At 33.6% G+C, this 9,450-nt stretch overlaps 1 protein-coding gene across 4 annotated transcripts in view; it reads right to left on the reverse strand.

The window, feature by feature from the left end:
* The window catches only part of LOC106872688 (protocadherin beta-2), a 251,173-nt gene that overhangs the window by 22,791 nt on the left and 218,932 nt on the right, over nt 1-9,450 (reverse strand). For all 4 annotated transcript variants that reach the window (XM_052973105.1, XM_052973104.1, XM_052973106.1 and 1 more), the window contains 2 exons: nt 9,243-9,317; nt 880-894 (listed from right to left, as the gene is read on the reverse strand). The gene's annotated coding sequence lies outside the window, so the exon portion shown is untranslated. The remainder of the gene's footprint in view (nt 1-879; nt 895-9,242; nt 9,318-9,450) is intronic.

Genomic DNA, 9,450 nt, shown 5'->3' on the forward strand with positions numbered 1-9,450 from the left:
TCGATATATATAATGTCATTCATTTCCAATATTCCATGTGGAAATGTCATTTTGCTTGGAGACGAATGAGAGTTGGCAACAGGAAGAGCATCTTGGTATAGAGCCTGGTGTAGCCATCTGGTTCACCAAGCCTCAGTCAAATCGTCCAACCCATGCTAGCATAGAAAGCGGACGTTAAACGATGATGATGATGAGGGTGCTTTCACATACCAACTTTCTCACCTATATATATATATATATATGTATGTTTGTATGTATGCTTATATGTATGCACATATGTATGTCTATCTATCTGTCTGTCTGTATGTGTGTGTGTGTGTGTATGTGTATGTGTGTGTGTGTATATATATATATATATATATATATATATATATATATACACACACATATATATATGTATGTTTGTTAGCACGCAGGGCGAAATGCTTAGCGGTATTTCGTCTGCCGCTACATTCTGAGTTCAAATTCCGCCGAGGTCGACTTTGCCTTTCATCCTTTCGGGGTCGATTAAATAAGTACCAGTTACGCACTGGAGTCGATATAATCGACTTAATCCGTTTGTCTGTCTTTGTTTGTCCCCTCTGTGTGTAGCCCCTTGTGGGTAGTAAAGATATAACACATATGTGTGTGCACGCGCACACACACACACACATTACTTAATAACAGTTTCATTCAGCTCCATGCAACATAAAGTTTCATAGGCACATCTAAAGAATCTATAATGCCAGGCTCGCATAAATAATACGCATTTATATGAATATGTACTTGTATATATATATGTGTGTGTAGACACACACAAGCATACAGGTGTCTACATGTACATTTGTGAGAAAAAGGTACAACATTTGTTGGCTTGATTTAACAAAAGACAATACTAACCTTACATGTCCACAACTGTCCAAGTGAGAAGAATGAAAGCAGATAAAAAAAGAGAAACGACAAAAATAAATTGAATCAATAGGCTGTTATATTTGCAGAAATACATGTGTTAAAGCATATAAACAAATAATAATAATAACACATTTCATGAGTGACTATTCTTTTAAACAAAATCAACAGACATTGTAAAGTTTCAAGCTAAAGAAATGAAATATTTAGGAAACATGAATATGCTACCTCAGGTACCCAGTTACAACTCCTTGCAAAATCTTATATCTATATCTTTTATCTTTTACTTGTTCCACTCACCAGACTGTCGTGGACAATATACTTTGGTCATAAATATGCAGGAATAAGACTAACCTTAGGCTAAACTACAAACAACCACTGCAATACATAATCATCAAATGTACTATACTGTCGCTGTTTTACACTGGTTAATAAAACTGCTTCCAGTATTATCAGCAAAAGGAACATTGCCATTAAAGAGTTATATCTATTTATATCCTTCGACTACGAATATATTATCTGGATAAATAATTATCATATCTTCTGGAGGCAGAGGTGTGGCTGTGTGGTAAAAAACATGCTTCTCAATCACATGGTTTCAGGTTCAGTCCCGCTCCATGGCAACTTGGGCTAGTGTCTTCTACTATAGCCCCTGGCTGACTAAAGTCTTATGAGTGAATTTGGAAAATGGAAACTGAAAGAAGCCTGTCGAATATATCTATATATATATATATATATATATTGTATATTGTATCTATACATGTGTGTCTTTGTGTCTGTGTTTGTCCCACCACCACTGCATTACAACTGGTCATGGTGTTTTTATGTATCTGTAACTTAGCAGTTTGGCAAAAGAGACTGATAGAATAAGTACTAGGTTTTAAGAAAAAAATTACTTGGTTCGACTCATTTGACTAAAAATTCTTCAAGGTGAAGTCTAATGGCTGAAACAAGTAAAAGATAAAAGATTAACGATATAAGCTGAAATTTTCAGACCAAAATTTGCAATCAAAAGTACTAGGTTGACTGATATACTAAAATTTGGAGAACCAAAATTTCAGTATGTACTGCAGCTGGATTTGGAAACTTAGTGGAGTTGTTTGAATGTTTACACCACATGTTCACACAATATACTATGTTGTCTTGTATACTGGAAAATATGGTATGGCAAATGTTGAGTCAACATACTAAATGTAGTGATGAAAAGTATTATTTTTTTTTTTAACCAGTTAATATCATATCTGTTATAAAGAGAAAAACATTGTTCAACTTAATAATTGTGGCATGAAATGCAAGGGAGACAACTTTATAATCAGAGTTGATAAAAATTGAGCAGATGTGAGAAATGTGACACATTTGGAAAGTTTAGTAACAACTCTCAATTAGTTTTAGTCTTATTAAACCTCCTCAGCAAAGCAGTCATCTTTGTATTTGACATTTTGTATCATAGCACTGCATATATTTTCTCTCTTTAGATAAACATAGGAAAAAAAATTTTGTACTGCTAATGAGCAGTAGAACAGTAGCATACATACATGTGTGTGTTAAATTTTTGAATGCACATCAAAATTTAAAAACAAATGAGCAACTAAAATCAATAAAAGATTTTTATTAATCCACTGTGCTAACGATTCTGCCAGCTCGTCGCCTTCATAATAATAATAATAATAATAATAATAATAATAATAATAATCCTTTCTACTTTAGGCACAATTCCTGAACTTGTGGGGGAGGGGGCTAGTCGACTACATCGACCCCAGTGTTCCACTGGTACTTAATTTATCAACCCCGAAAGGATAAAAGGCAAAGATGACCTTGGTGCAATTTGAACTCAGAACGTAGCAACGGGCAAAATACCACTAAGCATTTCAATCAGTGTGCTAACGATTCTGCCAGCTCACCCTCTTCATAATGATAATAATAATAATAATAATAATAATGGTTTTAAATTTTGCCACAAAGGCAGACATTTGTTATGGGGGGGGGGATGTGTCAATTACATTTACCCCAGTGTTCAACTCGTACTTAATTTATCAGCCCCGAAAGGATGAAAGGCAAAGTTGACCTTGGTGGAGTCTGAATGCAGAATGTAGCAATGGGCGAAATACCATTAAGCATTTCATCTAAGGTGCTAGCGATTCTATCAGCTCACCGCCTTCTCCATAATAATAATAATAATAATAATAATGAAAATAGACAATAAGAAGAACATGATGCAATTTGTAATAGAAATATCGAAATTGAGTAGACTGAGAAGGTTGATTTTATGTCACACAGAATAAGAACTGGAACTTTTAGAAATTCTGGTAGATACTTAAACAGTCCAGTGCCTAAGGAAAATCATAGTATAAATTACAGTTTACATTTTACGTATTGAACCTGAAGAAGACAGGTGTTCTGTTGAAGTATTGTTCAACCCACCAAATAAACAATCTCTATTACAAATCGCATCATACTCTTCTTATTGTCTATCTACCTTCGAGAAGAGTTACATCAATTTAAAAAAATTATTATCATTATTATTATTATTATTATTATTATTATTATTATCATTATTAATAATGATAATAATAATGATAATAATGATAATAATAATAATAATAATGATAATAATAATAATAATGATAATAATCATGATGATGATGATGATGATGATGATGATGATGATGGTTTCAAATTTTTCCACAAGGGCAGCAATTTTGGATGAGTGGGATGAGTTGATTACATTGATACTAGTGTTTAACTGGTACTTATTTTATTGACCCTGAAAAGATGAAAGTTAAATTTAACCTTGGCGGAATTTGAACTCAGAACATAAAGATGGACAAAATAATAATAATAATAATTACAGATGGATAGCGGAAATAGTCATAAAACTTGGTTTAGTGCAACTCCAAGACACAATATTATTGGAAACAGTATAATTAGGAAGTTTCTTGGTATTTAAGGGTACTTGTTGCAGCCTGATGCTAGAAATTTTTCTTTTCCAACAGTCTGATATGTTGTGTGTATAAGAAATAATAATAATAATGATAATAATAATAAATGTTTCAATTGTATTTTGAAGTGGGGGCACTTAAACTGTGTTGAAAACAGCAATTATTAAAGCTTTCATATCTTTCTTGATACGGTTGCTATTGAAAATTACAATAAAAACGTCAACTAAGAAGGTTCAGAAATATAAACTGTTTTGATGCTCTGTCTGATCTATACCAGTAGCTAAGTTTATTTATTATAAACTGTGTACATTACAGTGTCTTCTTATTGTGTGTGTGTGTGTGTGTGTGCACGCATGCACGCGTGTGTGTTTGAATGTGTGTGCGTGTGTGTGTATATGTGTCTGCATGTATGAAGACCCACAGAAGCAGAAACATGCATATGTTTGTGTGTGTGTGTGTGTGTGTGTATGTGTGTGTGTATGTGTGTGCATGCATTTGTGCTTGTGTGTCTTCATACATGCACGTGCGTGCAAACATTCACACACACACATATGTATGGACATAAACATAAACACATATACACATAAACACATATATACATAAACACAACTATATTGTGTGTGTGTGTGCGTGTGTGTGTGTGTGTGTGTCTGTGTCTGTGTGTATGTGCGTGCGTGTGTGTGTGTGTATATGTGTGTGTGCATGTGAGCTCTATGTTTGTGCATGTGTGTGTATGTGTTTGCGCATTTGTGTTTTTGTATATGTCTTATATGTTTGCATGTGTATGTGTGCTATGTGTTTGTGCACATGCGTTACGTGTTTGTGTGTCTATGTATGTATTAGTAAATATATATAAATGTGTGTGTCTATGTATAAGCATATGCATGCATGTAATGCACATACATATTCATATTGCTGCACATGTGCACACCACTCCCATACGAAGTAATTAAATAGAAAGGGTTATTATTTGAAGCCTCTCAGTGACTGTCATTTACAGATCAGAATTTAAGGAGAGTGGCGAACACAAAAACTAATATGATGGATACTGACTGACTTGGTCAACAGATTCCCTTCACAACAAAACCCCTTAGTTAAACACAGTTGTTATGATTCTGTGATATTACAAATACATTTAAGAGCATCTTCCGATGTTGGCTTGGATATCAGCCATGGCTCTTAATAGAAGACACATCATCAGTATAAATATTATATAAGATATATATATATATATATATATATATATATATATATATATAGACAGATATATAATCACTGAAAACCCAGAAATAATACTAATACTACTACTACTACTAATAATAATAATAATCTGCCCTGATGCAATACCAGGCAGTGGCTCACATGGCTTCTGATCTTAACTGATTGGAAGTGTTATCATGTACGTTGTTTTGTCTTGGTATAAAAGATGGGCTACAGCAAATATTCTGCTCAAATACCACAGATTTGCTTGTCAGTTGTTTGACCGTAACCAGTTGAGCATGTCCCTAGGTGGCTGACGATATGTGCATCTCTGATCATGAGCAGAAGTAGTTGGGGAGCACCATAGCCATGTATTGAGAGGAATTCTTTGGGATTTGGATAATTCACCTTTGGAAACATGGGTGTTTCGTTCAACTTCTTTAAACAACCCTTATTTAGGGACCTTTTGAGCAGGATGGGCTACTTGACCTGAAGAAAATTCTAACTGGGCCTCACCTGCAAGGTCATGCGCTGTGTATTTTGATATGAGATCACCATGTCACGCACATATGCTTCTGATGCATGTGGCTGGTGTACTCTTATCAGATGGGTAGTCATGATGGGTATACTGGGCTTTGAATATTTTACCCCAGTGTCACTTTGATGGCATGCACTGCTCTCTCACTCGATAATAATAATAATAATAATAATAATAATAATAATAATAATAACAATTGATAAATATGGAGAGCTGAGAATTATGATCACCAAGATGTGGCGGTTATGAGAGTCAAACATAAAGGTTGTCCCTGTTGTCATTGGAGCATTGGGTTCAATACCAGCCAACCTGAAGAAACATCTAGAAACTATAGAAATACCTAACAATCTATGTATCTTGCAAGAAATCAGCTTTACATGGAACTGCACATGTATTGCATAAAAATACTGTCGGTCCTTGTTGCAACTTGACAGACAGTACAAACCACTGATAGACATAATATCTTCAATCCACAACATCACTATATTGGATACTGTGCAATGTCTTTAACAACAACAACAACAACAGCAATAATAATGATCAAAGTTTCATATTTGGGATATGGCCAGCTATTCTGGGGGAAGGGCTAAGTTGATTGCATTGACCCAGTTTTTAACTGGTACATAATTTATTGACCCCCAAAAGGATGAAAGGCAAAGTTGACTTTGGCAGAATTTGAATCGATGATGTAAAGACAGACAAAATGCCACTAAACATTTTCGCCTAGTGTGCTAACGATTCTGTTGGCTCACCAATAATTATAATAATTATAATTAATGTATCAATCCCATCAGATGACTATATGTCTTTAAAAGAATTGGAAAAACACTCGAAAGTCAAAGATCTGGAAATAGAGGTAACTTGAATGTGAAGCCTAAAAACAGAAACAATACCTATAATGATAGCTGCATAAGGTAAGATTAAAAAGTATCCAGACATATCCAAAACACTGAGACTTGTGAATATATGTAACATACAGAAAATATCACTGCTAGGCACTGCATACATTCTATGTAAAGCACTTTCATTACAATGAAAATAACACCAAAGCAAACCACATATATGTGTGTGTGTGTGTGTGTGTGTGTGTGTGTGTGTGTGTGCGTATATATATATATATATATATATATATATATAAACATAATTAAGGGATCAGCAAATAGTTGCTTCACCACATACCGAAGTTCAGAAATAGCAGCTAAAAAGCTGAGACTCCAACAGATAGCATTACTTGTAACTCACAAAGGCAAAACAAGAAGAAAAACAATGAAAACTAACCAGTCGAAGTTAATCATGTTTATAAATGTATAAGAACTTTTAAATAAGTTCTCCACCGATAATGGTGTTTACATACCGAAGGGCTTGGTAAAATTATTAATTGTTAATTTATTAATAAATTAATAAATTGATAAACCTTTACCCTTTTAATTGTAATATATATATATATATATATTTATATAGATAGGGTGATAAATTGAATATTAATTCAATTTAAAACCAAGTGGCCTAGCATATAAAAAATCTGAAAATTCAGAAAAAATTGTATTACATGTGTACAAGGGATGGCCACTAGGTGGACATCCAATATGCTAGAAAGAGGTCATCAATGACCCAACCACAAAGAAAAATAATGTTCTCCAGAAAAATGTGGTTGGGTCGTTGATGACCTCTTTCTAGCATATTGGATGTTCACCTAGTGGTCATCCCTTATACACATGTAATACAATTTTTTCTGTAATACAATTTTTTCATGTAATACAATTTCATCCCTTATACACATAAATACAGGAAAAACAAAAGAGTTTTGGTTAAGGATAGGGTTTTAATTTGTGTTGTTTGCATGAACAAAAGCGAGACATGTGGTGCTGAAGAATAAAATTTTTTTTTTAATATTGTGTGTGTGGTCATGTGTGTATAAAATTAACCATGAATCATAAGTAGTAACCAAAGTTGAAGCATTAAAAATTATTTAGACACTCATAAATACACACACGCATTTACGTTCACGCGCTAATGAAAACATTGCTAACTATTGATTCAAGGGAAGTAACTCTTCTTTCAACATCTGACATGAGTACAAAACTGGTTATAAATTAGGTACAAGTGACTCTTTACTGAATAATAATGATTAATGATGTTTTGCTGTATTATATATATATATTCAGGAACAGACATAGTTATGTGGTTAAAAAAGCTCCCTTTGCAGACGTGGTTTTAGGTTCAGTGCCACAGAGCAAATTCCGCCGACGTCGACTTTGCCTTTCATCCTTTCGGAGTCGATAAATTAAGTACCAGTAGCATACTGGATCGATCTAATCGACTGGCCCCTGCACAAAAATTTTGGGCCTTGTGCCTTGAGTAGAAAAGAATAATTTATTTGAAATTTAATTGTAATTGAAATCTAATTTGAAAGTGTTGCCCGTCAAACCAAAAAGATCCAAATAATTTAATGGACTCGCCTCACTGAAACCAGTTATTCCTCATTTTGAATTTTGATAATCCCTTCCGTTTTAATTTAATCTGAATAAGATATATAGTTATAGGCACAGACATGGGGATTAAGAAGTTTATCTTCACAAACATGGTGTACTTATAGGTTTATACTACATCGTTGTTTCTTGAGCAAAAATGTTTTCAAAAGATAAACCTTGTTTTTGGTTGGTCAATATACTTTGAGTGGAATTTGGTCACATAACGGGCCACAAGCCTTCATTGGGAGCGCGCGCGCACACACACACACACACACACACACACGCACATGTATGTAGACGTATGTGTGTGTATACATACATATACACCCGCATATGTATATATATACATATGTACGTCTGTATGTATGTATGTATATATACATACATACATACATACACTCACACACGTGTATTTATGCACACGTATGTGTGTGTGTGTGTGTGTGTATGTATCTACATAATCCACATGTGTATATATATATATATATATATATATATATGCAAATGTACGTCTGTATGTATGTATGTATACACACACATATGTAATGTGTATCTATGATGTTATGTGTCTACGTATGTATATTGATGGGGAATGAACTAAAATCGACGTGTCGTGGTAAATAAATTGTATTTAGGTTTAACTGAGAGTTATCTCCCTTCACACCAAATTTGTTTAGCTTTTTATTATTTACGAGATATATTCAGGCTATGTCGATTGAAGTCGATATAGTTACGCAGAGCTCTTGAAGGCTGTGCTCCAGTACTGTTACAGTCAATTAGTAGATGAATAATGGAGTAAATGAAGAGCATATGATATGTGTGTTCTTTAATAGAATAGTGACACTTTATAAAAGCCAAAATGCAGATGGTACTATTATGTACTATAACGTCCATTTTTTTGCACTAGGTTCAATTCCTGAATGGATCAAATTTTATCTTTCTTTCTCTGAGGGTCGATAAAATAAAATGCTAGACAAGTACTAGGGTCAATGTTGTCAACTAATCCCTTCCCTTCGAAAAATAATGTGTTCGTGACTAAATCAGAAACCTGTGTTCAAAAGTTTTCTAGCCATTTAAAAGAACCATATTTAGTGTGTTCTCTTTAGTTTAAGATGGTAGAGTTTTATATAAGGGAGATTTAGTAGCTATTTCTATCAGCCTGAATAACGAAGTCAAAGCAGTATTTGTCAAGTTAATTTGTCTCACCGTTTTTAATTGGTGTATCAATGTCAAGGAAGGTTCTTGCTGAAAAACAGGGATTAATCTCTTAGTCTTCTGCATCTGAAACAGAGTAAAAATAATCAGACTTAATTAGTATGCTTTATTTTATCATATTTTATATAAATATGTACACTCACAAACACACATGCATCAGTATATATAATATATATATATATATATATATATATATATA

The sequence above is a fragment of the Octopus bimaculoides genome, chromosome 14 (genome assembly GCF_001194135.2).
Source record: "Octopus bimaculoides isolate UCB-OBI-ISO-001 chromosome 14, ASM119413v2, whole genome shotgun sequence".
NCBI classification, from domain to species: domain Eukaryota; kingdom Metazoa; phylum Mollusca; class Cephalopoda; order Octopoda; family Octopodidae; genus Octopus; species Octopus bimaculoides.